Here is a 22,728-nt window from a genome sequence, read left to right on the forward strand (position 1 = left end):
AAGAACTGTACTGCCTATTTCTTACCTGGAGGGCAAAAGCATCCCCACGGGTGTTATCAGGGCCAGAGGCTGGATGAGATTATTCTACCTCAACTCCAGGCAGAATCAGACAAACCAAAAGACACGAAAATCGAGGTCCTCTCAGTTATCTCCAGAAATCCATCTCCGGCAATTCCAGCAATTGGTTTCCATATCCAATGCACTGGGTCTCCGACTTCTCTGTGCTTAGAATAATTCCTTGCATAGTTTGTTTAAAAGCAGAATTTCTGGCCCTGAGTGAGTCCCAGAACTCTGCGGTAGGGTGACAAACCACCCAGGATTGCCCAGACTGTCCCATTTGGGTTTCTAGCACCACATCCTGGGCCAACCAGCCCAGAAGGACATCCTACCCCGGCGTAGTGCGTGTGTAACAAGTGGTCCAAGTGACCACTGTAGACACCAAGTGTGCAGTTGGAGAACCATGCTGAGAAACATGGGTTGTTGAATATTTTCTAGTGACATCCTTTCTGGATTAACCAACTGCCCTAAAAAGCAGCCATTGAAGGGACACAAATAGTTCAGCAAATAACAACTGGAGAAAAGCTCTCACCTAATGAAATTTATCAATAAATTATGTAAACCTGTATGCAAGAGCAGCCACCAAAGAGGTCACCCTGATAGCTTTAAAGGGAATGATGTCAATGTCAAGAATTCAGCAGCTAGGAGCTGGGGAGGCCAAGTCAGTGTATGGCATGAAGGCATGTCAACCTGAAGTTTGATCACTGCTTCTGTCATTTGCTAGCTGTGTGACTTTGGTGAAGTTTCTTGACCTCTCTGTGCCTGACTGTTTTCATCTGGGATGATGAAATGAGTCATTCATACCAACAGTGAAGCTTAGCCATGAGAGTAAAAAACAATGCGTGGGGCAGACATATTCCAGTCGAGGGACATTCTACAACATACCTGACCAGTTCTCCTCCAAACTGTCAAGGTCTTGAAAAGCAAGGAGAGCCCGACCAACCGTCACAGCCAAGGGAAGCTCCAGGGGACAGGATGATCTACTGTCGTGGCATCCTGGATGGCACTCTGGAACAGAAAAAGGACATTAGATAAAAACTAACAAACTTCTGGGATGTCCCTGGAGTTTCAGTGGTTAAGACTTCACCTTCCAATGCGGGGGGGTGGGTTCAATCCCAGGTTGGGGAACTAAGATCCCACATGCCTCACTGTGCCGCCAAAAGATTCAAATAAATAAATAAAAGGAATACGAAGAGGAAAGCCTTATTTGGAAACAAAAAATTTCAAATCAAGAGTGAATGTTAATATTAATGTATCAAAATTGGTTTACTTCTTGTGACAAATGCACTATACTCATGGGAGACAAGAATAGGACAAACTGAGTGTGCCGCTATGGGAACTCTGTATGCCTTTACAACTTTTCAGTAGATCTAAAACAACTCTAATTTTAAAGGTTTATTATAAAAAAAAAGTGCCTAGCATGGTAGCACACAGGTCAGAATTACACAGTTAACCACAGTCACTATTATTGTGAACTATACATGATGGATGATGTGTGTGTGTGTGTGTGCGTATGTGTGTGTGTGTGTGTGTGCATGTGTGCACTTAGTTGCTCAGCAGTGTCTGACTTGTTTGTGACCCCATGGACGGTAGCTGGCCAGGCTCCTCTGTCCATGAGATTCTCCAGGCAAGAATACTGGAGAGGGTTGCCATTTCCTCCTCCAGGGGATCTTCCCCACCCGGGAATCGAACCCACATTTCCTGCATTGGCAGGTGGGTTCTTTACCACTGAGCCACCTGGGAAGCCCTATTATGGATGATACCAAAGGAAAAACAAGCATCTTGATCCAACATTTTCATGAGAAACTAGGAGCTTGAAACCTCAGAGATGGGTTGAGAGATGAGAGGGAATATGCAGAAGCCATAAAGATGGCTTCTGTCATCTACAGCCAGTCCCCGGCCTGTAACTCCTGTCACATGACCCTGCTGCTTTTCTCCCTGATATTGCTCAGAGGCTGTCATTACTTTCTTCACTCAAATGTTCCCAGTTCTGAGCCCAAACTCCTGTACCCCTCTGCCTGTGCACACACATGCCAGCTAGAGGGTCAGCATCAAAGAGTAGAGGAAAACCACTATGGACTAGCCAGAGGTGTCTCAGATGGTAAAGAATCTGTCTGTAATGCAGGAGACCCAGGTTTGATCCCTGGGAAAAGAAGATCCCCTGGAGAAGGAAAAGGCAACACATTCCAGTATTGTTGCCTGAGAAATCCCATGGACAGAGGAGCCTGGCATGGCTAAGCAACTAATACTTTCACTTCACAGAAGCAGAACCCTTTTCAGCCGTGTTATCTCCTCCAAGCCTCCTTGCAGCTCCTCTACCTCTCAAAAAATAAAAGCACACAAGCCAATAAATGCAAATACCACCACTCCACTGACCAAGTAACCTCGCTTGGTGGGGCGGGGAAGGCCTCACCCTCGGGGTCCCGTTATACTTGCAAATACAGGTGGTAGAGCTTAAACGAATACTTTAATATATTCACTTGGACTATACTGGACCTTGTGTTTCCGATTTCATTTAAGCTTCAGGAAAAAAAAAAAAAAGCTGTTAGATAGGCAGGGCAGATGTTTTTAGCCCCATTTGAGTGATGTAAAAATTTTTCCAGAGAAAGGAAGGAAGGAAGGAAGGGAGGGCGGGAAGAAGAAATTTCAGGAGACAAGCTGATTCATACAGTTAATTTGTGGGTCCCTGTATTAAGCTATTGGGGCTGCCCTTATAAAATATCACGGGCTAGGGGGCTTAAACAACAGAAATTGGTTTCCTCACAGTTCTGGAGTCTGCAAGTCTCAAAGCAAGGGGCCGTCGGGGTGGGTTTCTGGTACAAACTCTCTTCCTGGCGGCAGATGGCCACTTTTGCTGCATCCTCTCTGGTGGAGAAGGAAGGGGCTGGGTTTCTTCTTCCTCTTCTTCCAAGAACACCAGGGCTAGCGAATTAGTACCTCTCTCAGCTGACCTCACTTAACTTTAATTACCTTCTCAAAAAAAAAAAGAAAAGGAAAGGAAAAAACCCTTCTCCAAAGGCAGTCACAGCTGAACCTAGGACTTCACCATTGAATTTGGCTGGGGTGGGGGAGGGAGGGGGCGAGTGTGTAGGTGTGTTAGTCGCTCAGTCGTGTCCGACTCTTTGCGACCCCATGGACTGCAGCCCACCAGACTCCTCTGTCCATGGGATTTCCCAGGCAAGAATACAGGAGTGGGTTGCCACGTCCTTCTCCAGGGGATCACCCTTACCCAGGGATCAAACACGGGTCCTCCAGCACTGCTGGCAGATTCTTTACCATCTGAGCCACCAGGGAAGCCCAGCGGGTAGGGAAGGGTACCCCCCAAACTCAATTCCATCCACAAAAGGGTGCTCTCTTACAAGGGACAGAAGAATTCATCGGATGACAGGGATGAGCTAACTCTTAGAGGACGGGAAGAACAACCAATTGGACTAGAGGTCAGCTCACTCTGGCCATCGGGTCAAATTCAAAGGTCATCTTTGTTAAGTCAAGAAGCTTTTATTGGACCTCCATCATGCCCATTCATCTGCATTTTGCCCAGGGCTGCTTTCCCGCTAGGCTGGCTGAGTAGACTAAGGGCTCCTGAAGACCCAAATATGAGCTTTCCTGTCCTTTAAAGAAAAAGTGCACCAGCTCCTGGGTTCGACCAATCTGTGATAGTTGGTGCCATCTGCAAGATGCCTCCTTAGATCAGTAATCCCGCCAGTTCACTGGGAGCAGAAGTGCCTTCCAGAGTCACAGCCCGCAGGCACGGAGCTCAAGAGAAGAACTCGATCGAGGGCACAGAAGGTTCACGAGACTGGAAAAGACTTCCAGGCCACCCCACCGCAGGGCCTAGGGCTTTTCTCTTAGACCTTGGAACTGTGTGTTGGTATCAGCCCTCAGCACTGTGGCTTCCGACAACCCTCTCAGCCTTACAGACTCTTGCCGCTCAGGCCCCAAAGGCCACGGCTGTTTCCAGTCACACCCTATCAGTGCTGGCTGTGAGTTATTGTAGGCGTTCAGTTTCTTGAAATTTTACTTTGTTTCAGTTTTGCATGTGTTTTGTATGATTAGGGTTTCCATAGAAAGCAGATCACTTGAATTAAGGGAGCCTTGCAAATAATTACGGAGACCTTAAGGGGTTTCCAGGGAAAATCTCGGGACTGTGAGTCCCAGATGCAATTGTGGGTCCTTTTCATTATTAGACAGTATGTTCCCTTTTCTTTTCAGCATCCGATATTGAAGTCATGGTGTTTTCCTTACTGTATTGATTATAACCCGGGTTCCTTTTTATAGAGACATTTGTCAATAGAAACCAGTTCTTAGATCCTCTTTGAATTAGTAGAGACATTCCCCAAATTATTTACTCAAGAATCCAGAGCCTTCTCATTAGGCCTATGGTAGAATTTAAGGAGGCAAAACTACAATTGGGATTAATTACACTGTTGGCAAATGGATCTTGTTATTATTTGACTTATTGATCTTCCTGTCCATACAGACAGATCATTTGCATGTAATTCCTGCTGCTTTAGTCTGTCCAGTATCACTTGCTCTGAGGGACATCCTGTCTCCCATTGCATGTGGTTGTAATCAATTGCAACACTCCAGGCTGTCTGCAAATCGTATTACCCTGTTCTACCCCTCGACATAGTCATCAATCCAAAAGAAAGTATGTGACCTGATAGGAGCTGATTAACCAGGATGTTAAAGAAGCTCTGAGAGAGGCTGTCACACAGAAAGACACCAGGCTGAGAGAGGGAGGCAGAGTCCCCAGATCCAGCCCTTCCTGAAGCCTTACCCAGCCCTGGACTTCCTAGGGATGTAGACCAATAAATTCTTTTTTCTGTTTGACTAATTCTAGTTGGGCTTCTCACTCAAAGCCCCAAATGTCCTCACTGATATAACACACTTCCAGATAGACTTTTAAGTATTCTCAGGAATATGCATTGCAACTTTCAGAGGGTGCAGGGCACTGAGCACTGGGATCCATGAGTCCTAATCCCAGCTGCAGCCTTAGAACTCCCAGGCCTTCCCTCTGCCAGCTTCAGGGGCTTTAGAAATGGAGAACCTATGGGACATGGGATGCAACCCAGTTTCTTGGGTATATTGGGTTGGCCAAAAGTTTGTTTGGGTTTTTGTAACAAGGAGATCAAACCAGTCAATGCTAAAGGAAATTAACCCTAAATATTTATTGGAAGGACTGATGCTGAAGCTGAAGCTCCAATAATTTGGCCACCTGATGCAAGGAGCCAACTTATTAGAAAAGACCCTGATGCTGGGAGAGATTGAAGAAGGCAGGAAGAGAAGGGGATAACAGAGGATGAGATGGTTGGATGGCATCACTGACTCAATAGACATGAGTTTGAGCAAGCTCCAGGAGGATGGTGAAGGACAGGAAAGCCTGGCGTGCTGCAGTCCATGGGGTCGCAAAGAGTCGGACAGGACTGAGCAACTAAACAATAACACCTGAATGAACTTTTTAGCCATATGTATGCCTTCTCGTACGCATAAAAGTGCATTCTGGACTTGCTTTCTTAAATTCCATTTCTCCCTGACCTTTGGCCCTTCTTGGCGTGGAAGCCGGACAAAATCCATGAGCATGTAACACTGATGGTATCAATCTTGGGAAAGAAGGGAAGACCAAGTAGGTGAGTGGCTGGACCCCCAACATTGATGATGCTTGACAGAGTGGTCAGGCTAACGTCTGGGGCCGGGGTTGGATGCCAATCCTACCAGTGGTCCCACCCACCACAGAGGTAACCAGGAAGGAGAGATAAAACTCACAGTCCACCACCAAGTGGCTGCAAAATTACCCCTTCAGTGAAGACCCATGTTTTTCTCCTTTGTTTTCCAGAAGATACGTTTCTAAACCCATCTAAAGTCTGCCTCACTAGATTCTTTAACTGTCGCCTGAAGTGTTAGTTATGACTCCGTTTCTGGAGATAAACTCTACAACCTCCCTCCTCCCCCAGGAAAGTTCCTGACCGAGGCCCATCCACACCAGCCAAAATTCTGATCCAAGTGACTGGCAGTTACCTTAATGCCAGTGATATTGGGCACTTACATGTGTTTGCAGGTCATGATAAATAAGTACCCTTCTTCGTTGTCTTGTTTCTTTGCAGTTTACCTTGGCTTCCTCTGTTTCAAACTGATAGAACTAAAGTCAGTTTTTAAAACGCAAGAGGAAGGGAAAACTCTTTAGGTTAAAGGCGGTCCGCCAAGGTGCTAATTCCATCTTTGGTAGGTTTTTCCCAGGACTGTGTTCCTCATCCAGGAATTTCCCTGAGCTTGGTGGTTCACTGGTCCAAATTCCAGCTTTGAATAAATAAACCAGCTGAAGTGCTGGGTTGCCCCAGGGACCAGCAGGCAGTTTCTGAACTTCCATCGCCCCCCAGTGGCAATTTCTTAAATCTTTGTGTTAGTTACTCAAAACAACTTAGGTTATGCCTTTTCCCTCCAAAGTCATCTAAAAACAAATTTTTTTTTTTTTAAATCTCACACTGCAGATTTTCAAATGTTTGTGTGGATATGTGTTAGTAATGTCGAGTTTATAGCTGCTGTTTCACAGGGTCATAGATTCATGCAATTGACAAGAATCATGCAATCGACAGATCTCACCAATCAGGACGCCCTTAGGAAAAAATTCTTACCTATCACAGCTGTAGACTCCAATATCAAAGTGATTAACCCAAATGAGTTTGTTTTTTTTTAATTGAGAGGATCCAGATTTGGGTTTCCACTTTTCTGAGTCAATTAAAACACTGTCATTATGATTTCTAAACTCATGCTATCCCTTTGTAAACTTTTCCACCATAAAATGTTTTGTAACGTTGTCTGAGAAGGCGAGAAAACATTTAAAGCCAAAAACTATGAAGGTTTTGGAACTATATATATATATATACATAAACTTTGTAAAAGCCAACCTCAAACCCATACAAATAACTAGAAATTATCACTATCAGGTTGTCAAGACCTGCTGCAGATGAATTAAGACACGAAGTAGCAGAATCTAAGGAATAAAAAAGTTTTAGTGATTTCAAACCTCAACCAGATGAAACTCAGCAATAGGTGACAGAGTTGCCCTGGGTCATTGCATAGAGAAGTTTAATGATCCTGAAGAGTCTTTCCATGGTCAGTAGGAACTGATGGACCACATTTAATCCATCTCCCCCCATCCACCCACCCATCACCCCATCCCCTTATCCATTTACCCACCCACCCATCAGTCCATCCCCCCGTTCATCCATTTAGACAGGTTTAGAAAGATACTGTATGGAAAACAAAAGAGAAAAAAATGTTTCTTCACTGCAAGAATAACTTTGCATCCACTTGGTCATGTGCTGTGGGCTTTGTTTCTCTTTCCTGATTACCTCCATCCAACCGTCTATACATTAGGTATGTGCCAGATGTTCTGTGACATACCAAGGCGAGAAGATGGATAAGATGTACTACCTGCTGTCATGGTTTTCAAAGCAAATGAGCCTTTCAAGATTTTTTTCAATATGGTCTCTATTCTAAGGCTTCATTCTCAGAGAAGGTGGGAATAACCAGCACCAAACCAATACCTTTTGAAAAGACCTTGAGCAGGTAGCATCAAGAAGCCTAGAGACCTAGTCAGCCTTGACTGCGTGGGTTAGAGATGAGAACTCTGCCCTCCATAGCCACTGAATGTTTTCTCTGAAGAACAAAATGTAGGCTCTGTGCGATTCTAAAAACACAAACTATTTTGAGATAGAGAGCAAGTATATGTATGGAACAGCTGAAGAATATTTTTATGGCATCATAAGCTCACAGCCTCATGTCAAATACAGTCAATGCTTTTTGATGGCTGGTATAAAGTGTTTTTTTTCACCTCATGTTTGAGCAAAGGGGGAAGTGGAATTTCAGAAACCAAGTCCAGACTGAAGAGGCTTATTTTCAACTCATAAAAGGGAAGGTTCTTGCCTCCCTACCCTAGCAGTGGAGTTATTACTTCAGCTTATTTTTTCCAATCACAGTAAATTCTTTGGGTTCACCACCTGCTAGACCCCACCCCCACTCTGCTTTTAAATTAGAAGCCGGGTTTATAGTCCTTTAAATAATACTGACCTTGTGCTGACCCCCTACACATCAAGCATTCCTGCCACTCCTAAATCCGGAGTGGAAGTGTGTGCCCTTCAGCTTCCTTTACTCAGATCCTGACTTCTTTCCGGCCAGAACATTCTCCTCCTCTGGCCACCTGCTTCCCTCACCTTTACAGGATTAATTTCATCAAATCTCTTTTGCCCAAGTGTCCTGAATCCTGGTGATCTAAGGGCCTCATTGTTAGTGCCAAAGTCTATCATTTCTTCCTTTTTCATGTCTAGCATAATATCTTGCACGTGTGTGTGTGTGTGTTACGCTCAGCCGTGTCCAACTCTTTGCAACCTCATGGACTATAGCCCACCAGGCTCCTCTGTCCATGGAATTCTCCAGGCCAGAATACTGCAGTGGGTTCCCATTCCCTTTTCCAGGGGATCTTCCCAACCCAGGGATTGAACCCAGGTCACTGGGCTTCCTTGATAGCTCAGTTGGTAAAGAATCCGCCTGCAATGCAGGGGACCCCAGTTCAATTCCTGGGTCAGGAAGATCTGCTGGTGAAGGGATCGGCTACCCACTCCAGTATTCTTGGGCTTCCCTTGTGGCTCAGCTGGTAAAGAATTCATCTGCAATGTGGAAGACTAGGGTTCGATCCGTGGATTGGGAAGATCCCCTGGAGAAGAGAAAGGCTACCCACTCCAGTATTCTGGCCTGGAGGATTCCATGGATTATACAGTCCATGGGGTCGCAAAGAGTCGGACATGCCTGAGAAACTTTCACTTTCACTCCTGCACACATATTCTTTACCATCTGAGCCATCACGGAAGCCCCCTGTACATAGTAGGTGCTTACAATTATGTAAAGTTTAAAAATAAAATAAAATTTAAAAAAATAAAATAAAATAAATAAATAAAAATAAAAGCAAGGGAAGGGGGAATAGCAGGGGGAGAAAGACAGAAGGAAGGAGGAAAGACAGAAGGAAGAGAGAGAGTGAGGGAGAAGAGAAAATAATAAAGAAAGAAATGAAAGGGAGAGTAAAGCATTCTTTTACAAGGACCTACTATCTCTCTGGGCTCCCCTGCTGGCTCAATGGTAAAGAATCCACCTCCCAATGCAGGAGATGCGGGTTCAATCCCTGGTTCAGGAAGATCTTCTGGAGAAGGAAATGGCAACCCACTCCAGTATTCTTGCTTGGAGAATCCCATGGACAGAAGCCTGGTGGGCTACAGTCCACAGGGTGGCCAAAGAGTTGGATATGACTTAGCAACTAAACAATAACAAGTTATCTCTCTAATAAGCACCACCCACCAATTAAATACCCACTTTTTCTTAATGAATGTCCTAAGCAAACTTTTGAAGTTTTTTCAGTGATTTGACTTTGCACAAATGTAATCTCTTAGAGTTAATACTTTAAAGTGATGCTTTTCAGTGTTTTCTTGTGGTCCTTTGGGGTAAAGACTGACCTGTTCTCTGTTAAAATAAAACAATGCAACGCCACCCCCCAACACACACAATTTTCAGGAAATCTTTAAAGTAGCAGATAGAACATTCTTCAATGTAGCCCTTTTCCTACCACACAATTCTTACCTACATAGTCGAAGTGTTTGAAGAGAGCAAAGCACGTGAATGCACAACAACACAAAATTCAAAGCTGTTCCCAGAAATGGAATTTCCCTTAAGCATTTAACCACCAGTATAATATACAATCATTTCTGGCATCTGCGTGATACAATGAAAGATATATTTCATGCTGTTTCCCGAGGAGTAGTAGCCCATTTTTTTTCTAGTAGCCACTTTTTGGTGGTAGAATTTCCAGCACCATAGCAGACTCACCTGAGTTAAATATATCTGGACGGGCAAGACCTTGGAGGGGATCCTCAAGCTACATGAGTGCCGCCTGATCCTTTCTCACCTCAGAGGGCCCAGTGCTGAGTGCTACTACCCTGCAAAAAGTAATGGAATTGAGTATAAGGCCAGTATGAGAAATTATAAAGGAATTTAAAAAAATGTATCAACTACATTATTTTCATAGATAATTACTTTTGAACTTATTTTGATAAAGCTAGGGGCTAATTATATAATGATTGTATCAATAAATGGTAGAATAGTCATATTCATCTCATCTACTTACTAGATATATTATAAAGCTGAATTAATTGGGGGTAATGCAAAACTTTAGGCAAATGTCCTGCTTCCATGTGAGATGAGACCTAAGCAATTTTCCCTCACCAGGAGGTACTTTCAAGTAATGCTTCTTGAACTATCTGCAGTGAAGGACTAGGTTTTTTTTATTTTTTTAAATTTCTAATCAATTTCCAACCAATATTTTGGTTGAAAACAAAAACCAAAACAGTACTAATGGGATGAAACAAGATGCAAACATACAAAATGCACCCCAAAGTTCTTTGTTATCAGATTCATGAGATATAAAGTGATTCTCTTAAATGGCTATCCAAGTTTTTCTAAATGCTGGCTTTCAATTTATGTTCTTCTTTCCAAAGACAACACACAGGGGAATCGAAAGTCTTACTGTCAAAGTATGTTCCTTGGACCAGGAGCACTGGCATCACTTGGGTGCTTGTGAGAAATACAAACGTAGACTCTCACACCCCATCCAGACTAATGGAATCAGCACCTGCATTTTAACAGCCTCTCTGAAGGATATGTACACCCAGTAAAGTGTGAGATGCACTGATCTAAACTAGAAAATCCAAGGTAATTGTACATCACTCAGGGAATTCAAACCGGTGCCCTGTGACAACCTAGAGGGGTGGGATGGTTTGGGAGGTGGGAGGAAGGCTCAAGAGGAAGGGGACATGTGTATACCGATGGCTGATTCATGTTGACGTATGGCAGAAACCAACACAACACAACATTGTAAAGCAATTATCCTCCAATTAAAAATATTAAAAAAAAAGCAATTGTATAGATACACAGACACACACATATAACTTTAAGACCATAGAATGTTTTATTATCAACTCATATTTTGTGCAATACTTATTTAATAGTATCACCCTTAAGCAAAGTATAAGCCTTCATCAGCTAGGCCTGGCCTTCCTATCCCCCCAGGGCTCAAGATCTAAGTCACCTGAATCTCTAGGTCCTGGGAAGATCAAGTTTCCCTAAGTTACATGGTGCTTCTCAGAGATCTATGTTCCTATGGTCACCTCTGCCTCTGGACTCCTCTTTCTACCTGGGCTGACTGAGTTCACATTGACCCAGATGAAAAAAATCAACCCTTCTATCATCTTGTACAGAAATCCATTTGCCAAAGCTTTCGTTGATTTGTTAAAACTCAGAATAAAACACAGCTACTTGGATATTTCATGAACATTATTTAAAAAAAAAACTATATGCCAATCTAAAAAGTTAACCCAATGGGTAATGGATAAATAACACTAGACACACTGCCCCCACCCCTTCAAAATTAGGAATATCCATAGCCACTTCCCTGAGTTAATATTTTTATTTTGCTGTAAAGTCCTAACCCACATAATCAGAAAAAATTACAGGCATTATAGTTAGAAATAAGGAGGTAAAATTATTATAAGTTGAAATTATATGACAGAATCCCTGGAAAATCTGGAAAATCAAAGATAATAAACAAAAAGTAAGACTAACAACAACCTGTGAATTCAAAACATTGCAAAACACAAGGCAAATGTAGTCAAAAGCTTTCATAAATATACCAACAATAAATTTGAAGATATAAAAAGAGGAAAAGATCTCCCAGTCATTACAAAAACAAAGTTTAAATAACAAGTAATAAACTCAACATTTTTAAATGATTTTAAGAAACACTTTAAAATTGTAGTAAGGGCCACAAAAGAAGACTTGAACATTTGGAAAGGTACTGTATGTTCATGTATAGGATGACACATTTTTCTAAAGAGTTCTAGTTCTCCTAAATATAGAAACTTAACATAATCCCAGTAAATTACCATCCAGATTTTCAACAACAAACAACCTTGACCAGCCAACTCCAAATTTCATTCAAAAATATAAACAAGCAAAGTATCAAGAAAAATTCTGAAAAAGAGTAATGAGAGGAGAATGATGCCAGATGGTCCCAATACTTAAACTAATATAGTATTGGTGTGTTTGTGGACATAATGGTTCAGAGTACAAAGTCCAAAATAGATCCACATACACATGGGAATTTAGTGTCTTAATAATGAGCATGCATGCATGCTCTGTTGCTCAGTCGTGTCCAACTCTTTGCAACCCTATGGACTATAGCCGGCCAAATTCCTCTGTCCATGGGATATTCCCAGGCAAGAATACTGAAGCAGGTTGCCATTTTCTCCTCCTGCAGTTCTTCCCGACCCAGGGATCAATGATGTCTCAAATCGCTGTGTGTAGGGGGATATAGGGGGATGGTTTATTGAAAAACTAGCCCTGAGACAATTGAGTAAATGAAAAAGATAGAGGGGAGATTAGAGCTGTACTTCATTCCTTACACCAGAATAAATTTCAAACGTATTAAGGGTTTAAAAGTAAACAGGTGAAATTTTTTTAACTTGAAAAAACAGAAGAATTCATTTAGGACTTAAAGTACTTCCAACCATGCCCCACACCTAGAAATCATAAAAGAAAAGGCTGTGAAATTAAGGTACACAAAAATTACTCAAAGCAAAATTCACCACAAACAAAAACAAAAGAAAAATGACCAACTGAGAAAATATGTCTAGTTCATCATTGTGAACTGAATTGTGTATTTCCCCTCCAAATTCACGTGTCAAAGCTCTAACCCAAATATGACTATATTTGGTGTTTGCGTCTTCCGGGAGGTAATCAAAGTCAATTAGGTCATAAGGGCACAGCCCTAATCTGAAAGGACTGGTGTCCTCAAAGGAAGAGACACCAGAGAGCTCGCTCTCTGCACATGCATGGAGAAGAGGCCAAGATAGCAGCTGTCTCCAAGCCAGCAAACCAGAGACCAACCCTGATAGCACCTTGATCTAAAGCTCTGACCTCAGGAACAAAACAAGTTTCTGTTGTTTAAGCCCTTCAGTCTGTATTATTCTGTTTGGCAACTCAAGCAGACTAATACACTCACACTTTAGAAAAAGAGCTAATTTCTTTACTATATAAATAATTTCTGCAAAATCAGTAACAAAAAGAGCAATACATTGTATTGATGAAGGTGTGGGGAAACACATGCATTCCAAGAGGGACAGGTCAACTGGTATAACCACCTATTGATGATAATTTGGAAATACCTATCAAAGATAAAAGCAACTTCCTCTTGACCCAGTCATTTTGATTCTAGGTGTTTATTCCATAGATGTGCTCACATGTGAGAAACAATGTGTAAATACAATATTACTCAATGCAGCACTGTTAGTAATGGGAAAGTATTAGAAGCAATCTAATTTGTTGTTCACCAGTAAGAGACCGGTTACGTAAAGTATATTAATCTATACAACGGAAGAGTGTACAACTGTTAAATAAAAATAAAAGGGAACACTTTACACATCAATATGGAAAACCTCCAAGATATCTTAACTGAAGGAAAAAGAGAATAGGTGTAATATTGCATCTAACAGGTCTGATACATTGCAATAACCCCTAATTAGCCTTTAAAGATCAATTCATGGTGATGTTTGTACATTATAAATGTATTTAATGCCGCTAAATTGTACACTTACTTAAAAACACCCAAAATGGCTTTCAAAAAGGCAATTCAGAGGTCATCTCCTCCAGAGTAAAGGCAATAAAATGAAGTCACTCAGTCGTGTCCGACTCTTTGTGACCCCATGGACTGTAGCCTACCAGGGTCCTCCATCCATGGGATTTTCCAGGCAAGAGTACTGGAGTGGGCTGTCATTTCCTTCTCCAGAGGATCTTCCTGACCCAGGGATCGAACCCGGGTCTCCCGCATTGTAGGCGGATGCTTTACTGTCTGAGCCACCACGCTAAATACATTTTCTTTATACTCCCACAGTAAGCTTATAAAGTAACCACAATGAATGAAATCACCTGAGGATGTATCTGTCTCAGCACCTAGAGTACTGGTGAGGTGGCAGGGAATGTGTCCCACCCATCCCATGGCCTCCAAGACTGGCCCCATATCCAGCATGTGGTAGCAGCTCAGGAAATATTTCCTTTGCTGATTTCAGACTCCAGCCTACAACGTCAACTTCTGCTGAGTGTCCAGCCTGCTGGCCTGCCCTGCAAATTTAAGATTTGTCAGTCCTCACATTTCTAAGGATCTAGCTAGTTATACCTCTTATTGGTTCTGTTTCTTTGGAGAACCCTGATTTGGGGCAAAAGAGAACTCCTCAGATAACCTCATGCATTAGGCTTCCTACTAACATGGCTGCCTCTGCTTCTGATGTAACATCAAGGAAAGTGCGGCTGAAGAGGAACCTTGAGCAAATTAGTAGAGAGGCTCCAGAGAAGAGGAGCAAGAGTATTATATTTTAGCATTTATGTTGACAATTTATTGCCTAACAGGCTCTTTTGTCCATGGGATTTCCCAGGCAAGAATACTAGAGTAGATTGCCATTTCCTACTCCAGGGGAACAAAAGCCACATGGGAAGCCCCTTATAATTTATAGTATATTTCTTTGGCTATAAAGCCTTAAATTGCCATCGCTGGAGAGAAAAGAGAGAGAGACAGACAGAGAGAGAGAAAGAGAAAAAGGAGAAAAAATCCAAATCTTTGCTATATTCTGATTATATCTTTCAAATATGTGTACCAATAACTCTGCACTTAGAGCCAGCATATCTTTGGTTTTTATTGTATAAGGAGACCATGCAATAAAATAATATCACAAACATCTGTATCTAGGATTCAAGAGATAAAACATGAATTTTAATATCCCCTGAAGCATATTTCTTGGAAAACTGTGTCTGATGTGGTGGTGGTAGAAGACTGGTTTGTCAACTTGTCTTCTCTGGCTTTAATTCCTTATCCCCACTTTCCAGTGAATCCAAACCACTTGAGAGAGCCTTCCCAGTCCTTCTCCTATAGCCGCTTATAACTTACCTTCTTGACTTTCCTTCCATTTTTACTTTTCTTCTCTCCAATTTATTAATTCATAATGCTTACAATAACAAATAAAACTGATGAAGAGGCAGGAATATGCCTAGGCGGTTGAGCCAAGCATGCCCTTCTGAGTAGGGAAGCTCAGCTAGTCTGAAGGCTCTTTAGTAAATATGGAATGATAGCAAAGAAAAAAGCCTTGAAGACTACCACCATTCACATTTGTGGTTTTACCAGCCAACCACACCAGATGACTTACAGTTCTTTATTTGCAACCAGCACTTACTTTCCTGAGTTTCAGTTCTACACTCCGAATTGCTTTTTGGATTTCACTGCTCATAGCCATTGTCATCACAATGGCAGCGTGTCCAACACTGAACTCATCTTGCCCTGAAACCTACATATTTCTCAAAATCAGCAGCCATTTCTGATACTCCCTCTCATCTTAGCTTCTTACGCTTAGCTTTCTCTTTACACAGTAAATTGGTTATTTCAGACATAGCCTACCATATTGTTGTTCCCCTTCAAAAGAAAAATTATGTTAGATGGTCCTTGGCTATAGTTTATACTTTAGAAATGGACAGCAAATCCAACACCTGCAGGAAATTTCATTAACAGAACCCTATTATTGCTCCTGGAATGTGAAGTCAAGTGGGCCTTAGGAAGCATCACTATGAACAAAGCTAGTGGAGGTGATGGCATTCCAGTTGAGCTATTTCAAATTCTAAATGGTGATGCTGTGAAAGTGCTGCACTCAATATGCCAGCACATTTGGAAAAATCAACAGTGGCCACAGGACTGGAAAATGTCAGTTTTCATTCCAATCAAAAAGGCAATGCCAAAGAATGTTCAAACTACTGCACAATTGCCCTCATCTTACACACTAGCAAAGTAATGCTCAAAATCCTCCAAGCCAGGCGTCAACAGTACATGAACCGTGAACTTCCAGGTGTTCGAGTTGGATTTAGAAAAGGCACAGGAACCGGAGATCAAATTGCCAACATCCGCTGGATCATTGAAAAAGCAAGAGAGTTCCAGAAAAACATCTATTTCTGCTTTATTGACTATGCCAAAGCTTTTGACTGTGTGGATCACAACAAACTGTGGAAAATTCTGAAAGAGATGGGAATACCAGACCACCTGACCTGCCTCTTGAGAAACCTATATGCAGGTCAGGAAGCAACAGTTAGAACTAGACATGGAACAACAGACTGGTTCCAAATGGGGAAAGGAGTACGTCAAGGCTGTATATTGTCACCCTGTTTATTTAACTTATCTGCAGAGTACATCATGAGAAATGCTGGACTGGAGGAAGCACAAGCTGGAATCAAGATTGCCAGGAAAAATATCAATAACCTTAGATATGCAGATGACACCACTCTTATGGCAGAAAGCGAAGAAGAACTAAAGAGCCTCTTGATGAAGGTGAAAGAGGAGAGTGAAAAAGTTGGCTTAAAACTCAACATTCAGAAAACTAAGATCATGGCATCTGGTCCCATCACTTCATAGCAAATAGATGAAGAAACAATGGAACCAGTGAGAGACTTTTTATTTTGGGGGCTTCAAAATCACTGCAGATAGTGACTGCAGCCATGAAATTAAAAGACGCCTGTTCCTTGGAAGAAAAGTTATGCGCAACCTAGATAGTACATTAAAAAGCAGAGACATTACTTTGCCAACAAAGGCCTGTCTAGTCAAAGCTTTGGTTTTTCCAGTAGTCATGTATGGATGTGAGAGTTGTACTATAAAGAAAGCTGAGTGCCAAAGAATTGATGCTTTTGAACTGTGGTGTTGGAGAAGTCTCTTGAGAGTCCCTTGGACTACAAAGAGATCTAACCAGTCCATCCTAAAGGAAATCGGTCCTGAATATTCATTGGAAGGACTGATACTGAAGATGAAGCTCCAGTACTTTAGCCACCTGATGCGAAGAACTGACTGATTGGAAGAGACCCTGATGCTGGGAAAGTTGAAGGCAGGAGAGAAGGGGATGACAGAGGATGAGATGGTTGGATGGCATCACTGACTCAATGGACGTGAGTTTGAGTAAGCTCCGGGAGTTGATGATGGACAGGGAGGCCTGGTGTACTGTAGTCCATGGGGTCACAAAGAGTTGGACATGACTGAGCAACTGAACTGAATTGAACTGATTATTGCTCCATTTTTCTTTGTGGTAATTATTATCTAGTGGTAAAGAAACCACCTGTTAATGCCGGAGACACACAAAATGCAGATTTGATTCTGAGATTAGGAAGATCACCTGGAGTAGGAAGTGGCAACCCACTTCAGTATACTTGCTTGGAAAATCCCATAGACAGAGGAGCCTAAAGGGCTACAGTCCATGGGGTCACAAAGAGTTGGACATGACTGAGCGACTGAGCACACACATACACGCAATTATTAGTAAACTAGATCCATACCAATTATTTCCACAGGGAAGGAAGGATGAAATCTCCCACTCCTCCAAGCAAGACTATCCTGATGTTTCCTGCCTAGGAGGGTGGTAAGTCACATTGCTCTGCAAAGCTCGTCTCCAGAGCGATGTGCATTTCACCCATCACAACCAGTGCTGCTCCCATCACTTCCAGTCCGCCATGTTAAATCTGATCACCAGTAATGGCCCACTTGTGATGTGACAGCAACTGGCTTAATAATTTCATCACAGTAACATAATCATAATAACAAGTTTGCCACTAATCGCTAGCTTTTCCCACCATTTCAGCTTCAGAATAATTGGGCGAAAATAGATAACCAACAAGGATATACTGTACAGCACTGGGAACTATACTCAATACCTTATAATACCCTATAATGAAAAGGATTCTGGAAAACTCTATACATATATATATATATATATATATATATATCTGAATCACTTTACTGTACACCTGAAACTAACACAACATCGTAAATCTACTGTACTTCATTTTTAATCAAAAAGTTAAATGTAAAACATTTTTAATTAAAAAAAGAATAACTGGGGTAGAAAGAAGAGGAATTCAGTTAAATTGTCCCAATGCAGTTACAGTACTGAGTGTACATGCACACACACATACATGCACAAGTACATGTATATCTATATTGTATACTGCCCAAGTTGAGGAGATAGGAGCCCCTGCTCTAGCTGCCAGGTATCAAGGACAGCACATTTCCGGCCTTTGGTTTGCCAAGAACAAAGTTTCTTAACCTTGGCACTATTGCCACGGGTCTGGATAATTCCTTGCTGTGAGAGCTGTCCTGGACATTTTAGGATGCTTAGCAGCATCCTTGGCTTAGATCCACTAGATGCCAATGGCAGTCTGATAGTTTACAGTAAACGGTGTTGGATTTGTGATCTCCAAGAAGATTTAACTTCAGGACCAGGGACCAGGCTTGATCACTCAGGAGCTTTTGTGTAGCAGAGTTTTATTAAAGTAAGAAAAGGGACAGAGAACGCTTCTGACATAGACATCAGAAGGGGGCTGAAGAATGCCCCCCTTGCTGGTGTTAGCAAGGGAGTTGCATATTTTTTTAACTGGTTATTGCAATTAATCAAAAGAATGTCTCAAGGTTGTAAAAATTTTACCAGGCCCACTCCCACAATTTACATTTTAGGATAACAGGATTAGAATTTAACAATAGAAAGATCCTACCAGACCCACTCCCATGATATACATTCTAAAATATCAGGATTAGCCAGAAGGTTTTCAGGAAGGAGAAACTGTCCTCAAGCAGGATACATTATTGTTATATAATCCCTAGTACAGAGTTTAAACTGAGTTGTTTATTATGTAATCATCAGTTTGAGGCTTAAAGAAAAAAACGTTTTATGTGACTAAAACTAAGGAATGTAGAGGGGAAAAAAAAAAGTTTGTCCTTTCCTCCTCCTTGAGAACTCCAGACCCCTATGTGCTCCTCGAGAACCCCAGACCTCTCTCCTTGGGGACCCCCAGACTTCTTATCAATGTGCCTAGGAATTGACTCTCTCAAATCTCTACCTCTAGTGTGACAACCAAAAACGGTTCCAGACATTTCCAACTGGATGGGATGAGGGCAATAAAACCCCATCTCCACTGGAGAAGCACTGCTGTAAATGGAAGCAAGGCCCTGCCTCCTATCAAACCTCATACATGATGGAGTCCCAAACACAGTAAAAGGCTGGGCATCTCCCCATCAGCATTCATCAGAGGACAACCTTCAGTTTTTTGAACTGGTCCCATGGCAGGCCTGTCAATGCCCTCCCAGGTAGGTATCAAGGAGAGTTCAGTCTTAAATAAGTTCTGCTATAAATGACAGAAGCTTTTTCAAACAGTGATGCCCTGTGTACATATGGACACATGGAAGTAGAATTCAGATAAGTCGGGAGTGACCCACGGTAAAAGGTGGTTATCTATAATCAGTGAATTAATTAACTTTTTAGAGGTTTATGTTAAGAGACCCTGGTCTCATAAAAACTAAACACACACACACACACACACACACACGGCCTGGAACTTATTAGCGATAATATAGTCTCTGAAGTTATTACAATAGTATTAAAATATTAAGCAGAATCATAACCTCCAGTAATTGAATTTTACTGGCAACAAATTCTTTTGATGAAAACGGGCACTGATCTCAGAGAGTGTGAGGCAGCCCTGGCCCCTGGGACAGACATGATGTGGACATGGTCCCTCTGAGCACAGATGTGGCGAGTCCCGGTGAATCCAGGCAGACCCGTGCAGCCCTGAGCTACAAGGATGCTCACCAGCTCTGTCTTAGCAACTTGCCCTCGTGTATTCAGGCCCCAGCAAAGACCGTGAAGGTCATGGGCAGCGCTGCCAAGGGAAGGTCCCTGGACCTTACTGCAGAGCGGTGAAGAGTGAAGTTGAGAAAAGCAAACTTCTCCCTGTTGTCAGGTGAGTAGTTCTTCGTAAAACCCTCCTCCAGCTTCACATCTCACTTAGAAGAAAATACACCCCCCGCCCAGAGAGCTCCAGCAGCTTCGTCCTCTCCTAGTTCCGCCCTCACTCACCCCGGGCCGCCCCCTGGCCTTCTGCTGTTCACTCCAATCACAGGACGCTCTCCTTTACTGTTACCGTTGTCTGCACTGCTCTTTGTCCTGATCTTTATATGCTGGGTCCTTCTCATCATTCAGGTCTCCGGTAAAATAGCCCTCCCCGCCCCAACCACTTAGAGAGGGGTCTTCCTGATGTCCATAGCTGAGGCTGTATTCAGGATCTCAATCTGTCCTGTGCATGCTGATCTCCTGGGGAGCCTGCTACAATGCAGACTTGGACTCAGTGGTGGGGGGATGCTATTGAAGCTGTGATTCTACATTTCTAACAAGCTCCCAGGAGATGCAAATCTCTGCTTCATGGACCACAACACTTTGAGTAGCAGCGTCACCCTTCAATTCCCGTCACACTGTGTGCTGTGCTAAACCACTTTAGTCATGTCCGACTCTTTGTGACCCCATGGACTGTAGCCTGCCAGGCTCCACTGTCCATGGGATTCTCCAGGCAAGAATACTGGAGTGGGTTGCCATGCCTTCCTCCAGGGGATCTTTCTGACCCAGGGATCAAACCTGCATCTCTTATGTCTCCTGTATTGGCAGGCGGATTCTTTACCACTAGCGCCACCTGTTTCATTTTCTTCTTGGTATCTCTCAGCTTTGAAATCATCTGTTCATGTACTGGATCATTCATTGGCTGGTTGATCTATTTGTTTACTTAGAAGGTAAATTCCGTATGAGTCAGGACTTTGTCCACTGTGTTCACCTTTGTATTCTCAGCACTTAACACAAGACCTGGCATATCACAGATGTGCGTACATCACAAAGCATCACAGATGCTCTATACATACTGTTGAATGAGTGATGTTGTTCAAGATTTATTTTCTCTTTCACCCTGCCTGCTTACTGGCTGCTTCAGTGACTGCTCATTTACATACCAGGATCTAGGCTGTAAGTAATAGGACAGTGCTAGCCATTCAAATGCCAGGCAGGAATTGCTAGTTCCAGGTCCAAGCTGAGATATGAAGTTTGTACTAGAATTTAAATCTGCTGTCACTAAGCACAATTTTAGTGGAGATGATATATTTTTCATAGCAAGAGGTTCCTGATGAAGGAAGCCATGCCTTACTTTTCCTCTAGTCCAAGCTCATCTCAGGACAGACTGATAACAGTGTGTAAACTAGACCCACTGGGGTGACACATTTTGAGTAGCACTAATATAACGTATTACTTTGCTAAAAAAGATAAAAAATATTTTTAAAAAACTGGGGGATTTTTTGATAATATTTTTAAAATGCTAATACACAAAATACTTGACATGCTAGGTATTCACTCTGACGATCACTCTAGAAATGACTAGAAAAATTTTAAGTAGTTTCTATTTTTAAAAATCAGAAAAAAAATCAAAGTTATTTCTACACAAAGAAAATATCCCTCTTTATAGTAGGCCATAAATGTTATACAGTATCTACATTGTTATAATAGACATTTCAATATTCAAATTTTAACACTTACCGAAAAGGTCCTGTTCTGTTAGCAGATCGAGAATCCCCCCACATCTCTTTCTATGTCAAGAGGGCCCAATAATTAGATCCTTTTGCTACCAAACTCTGGTTATAGCAGTACCGAGGCAGCACAGCCTCCGCGGTCCGCTCCTCCTAATCCTCAGCCGCCGCCACAGACCCAGCGGCACGGAAACCGGAACTTCCTCCATGACGGGCCTAAATATAAGGGATAGAAACCTTAAAATATATTTTCTGATTTCTTTTTTTAAAAATCAATTTGTTTATTTTAATTGGAGGCTAATTACAATATTGTGGTGGTTTTTGCCATACATCGACATGAATCAGCCACAGGTGCACCGCAGGTGAAAGTGAAAAGTGAAGTCACTCATTCGTGTCCGACTCTTTGTGACCCCGTGGACTGCAGCCCGCCAGGCTCCTCTGTCCATGGGATTTTCCAGGCAAGAGTACTGGAATGGGGTGCCATTTCCTTCTCCAGGGGATCTTCCCGACCCAGGGATCAAACCCAGGTCTCCCACATTGCAGGCAGACGCTTTACCCTCTGAGCCACCAGGGAATCCCAGTGGTAGGTAGGTAAAATAGGTAGGTAACCATAGGTAGGTAAAATAAATATCCTTTAAAATACATAATTACAAAATATTTTTGTCATGTACTGCAATAAAGTATTGTATGAGAGAAGAAATTGACCCCCCTGTCCTTCCCTCCTAGCTATGACCTCCCAGGTCACCTGCAATCCATCATAACCATGAATTTTCCCACTGTTACCCTGATGGAGTCTTCCCACCACTTCCACCACACCCTTGCATGTTTCCATGCCCATTCCCCACCCCCACATGACCATGACCCTCCTTGCTGCCTGGCTTTACGTGCCTCATCTGGGTCACAGTCCTCCTGACACACCCCTGTTTCCTGCTTGGCCACACCTACATCCCATGCAAAGGTAGCTGTGCTCTCCTGCTGAGACCCTAGCTTCTGCATCAAGTCCTCATTGCTGGCCCATGCTTGCTTCCCACACTCTGGCCACGCCATTCGTGAATAGGCTAAACTTTCTGTGTTCCCTCTTCCCAAAAGCCTGACCCTGGGAAACTCTGGAGATGGGCCTCAGGTCTTCCAAGAAATTATGAAAGGGATCTAAAATTTTGACA

General features: G+C 42.6%; 1 long non-coding RNA gene across 1 annotated transcript; it reads right to left on the minus strand.

The window, feature by feature from the left end:
* Positions 1-616: 616 nt before the first annotated feature.
* Positions 617-21,771, minus strand: LOC113887429. Its single transcript, XR_003509736.1, has 3 exons — positions 21,576-21,771; positions 9,931-10,040; positions 617-1,065 (listed from the first exon to the last, which is right to left on the minus strand). It is a non-coding gene; the product is annotated as an uncharacterized LOC113887429 (long non-coding RNA).
* Between the last annotated feature and the right edge of the window lie 957 nt (positions 21,772-22,728).

This window comes from Bos indicus x Bos taurus, chromosome X, assembly GCF_003369695.1.
Source record: "Bos indicus x Bos taurus breed Angus x Brahman F1 hybrid chromosome X, Bos_hybrid_MaternalHap_v2.0, whole genome shotgun sequence".
NCBI classification, from domain to species: Eukaryota; Metazoa; Chordata; class Mammalia; order Artiodactyla; family Bovidae; genus Bos; species Bos indicus x Bos taurus.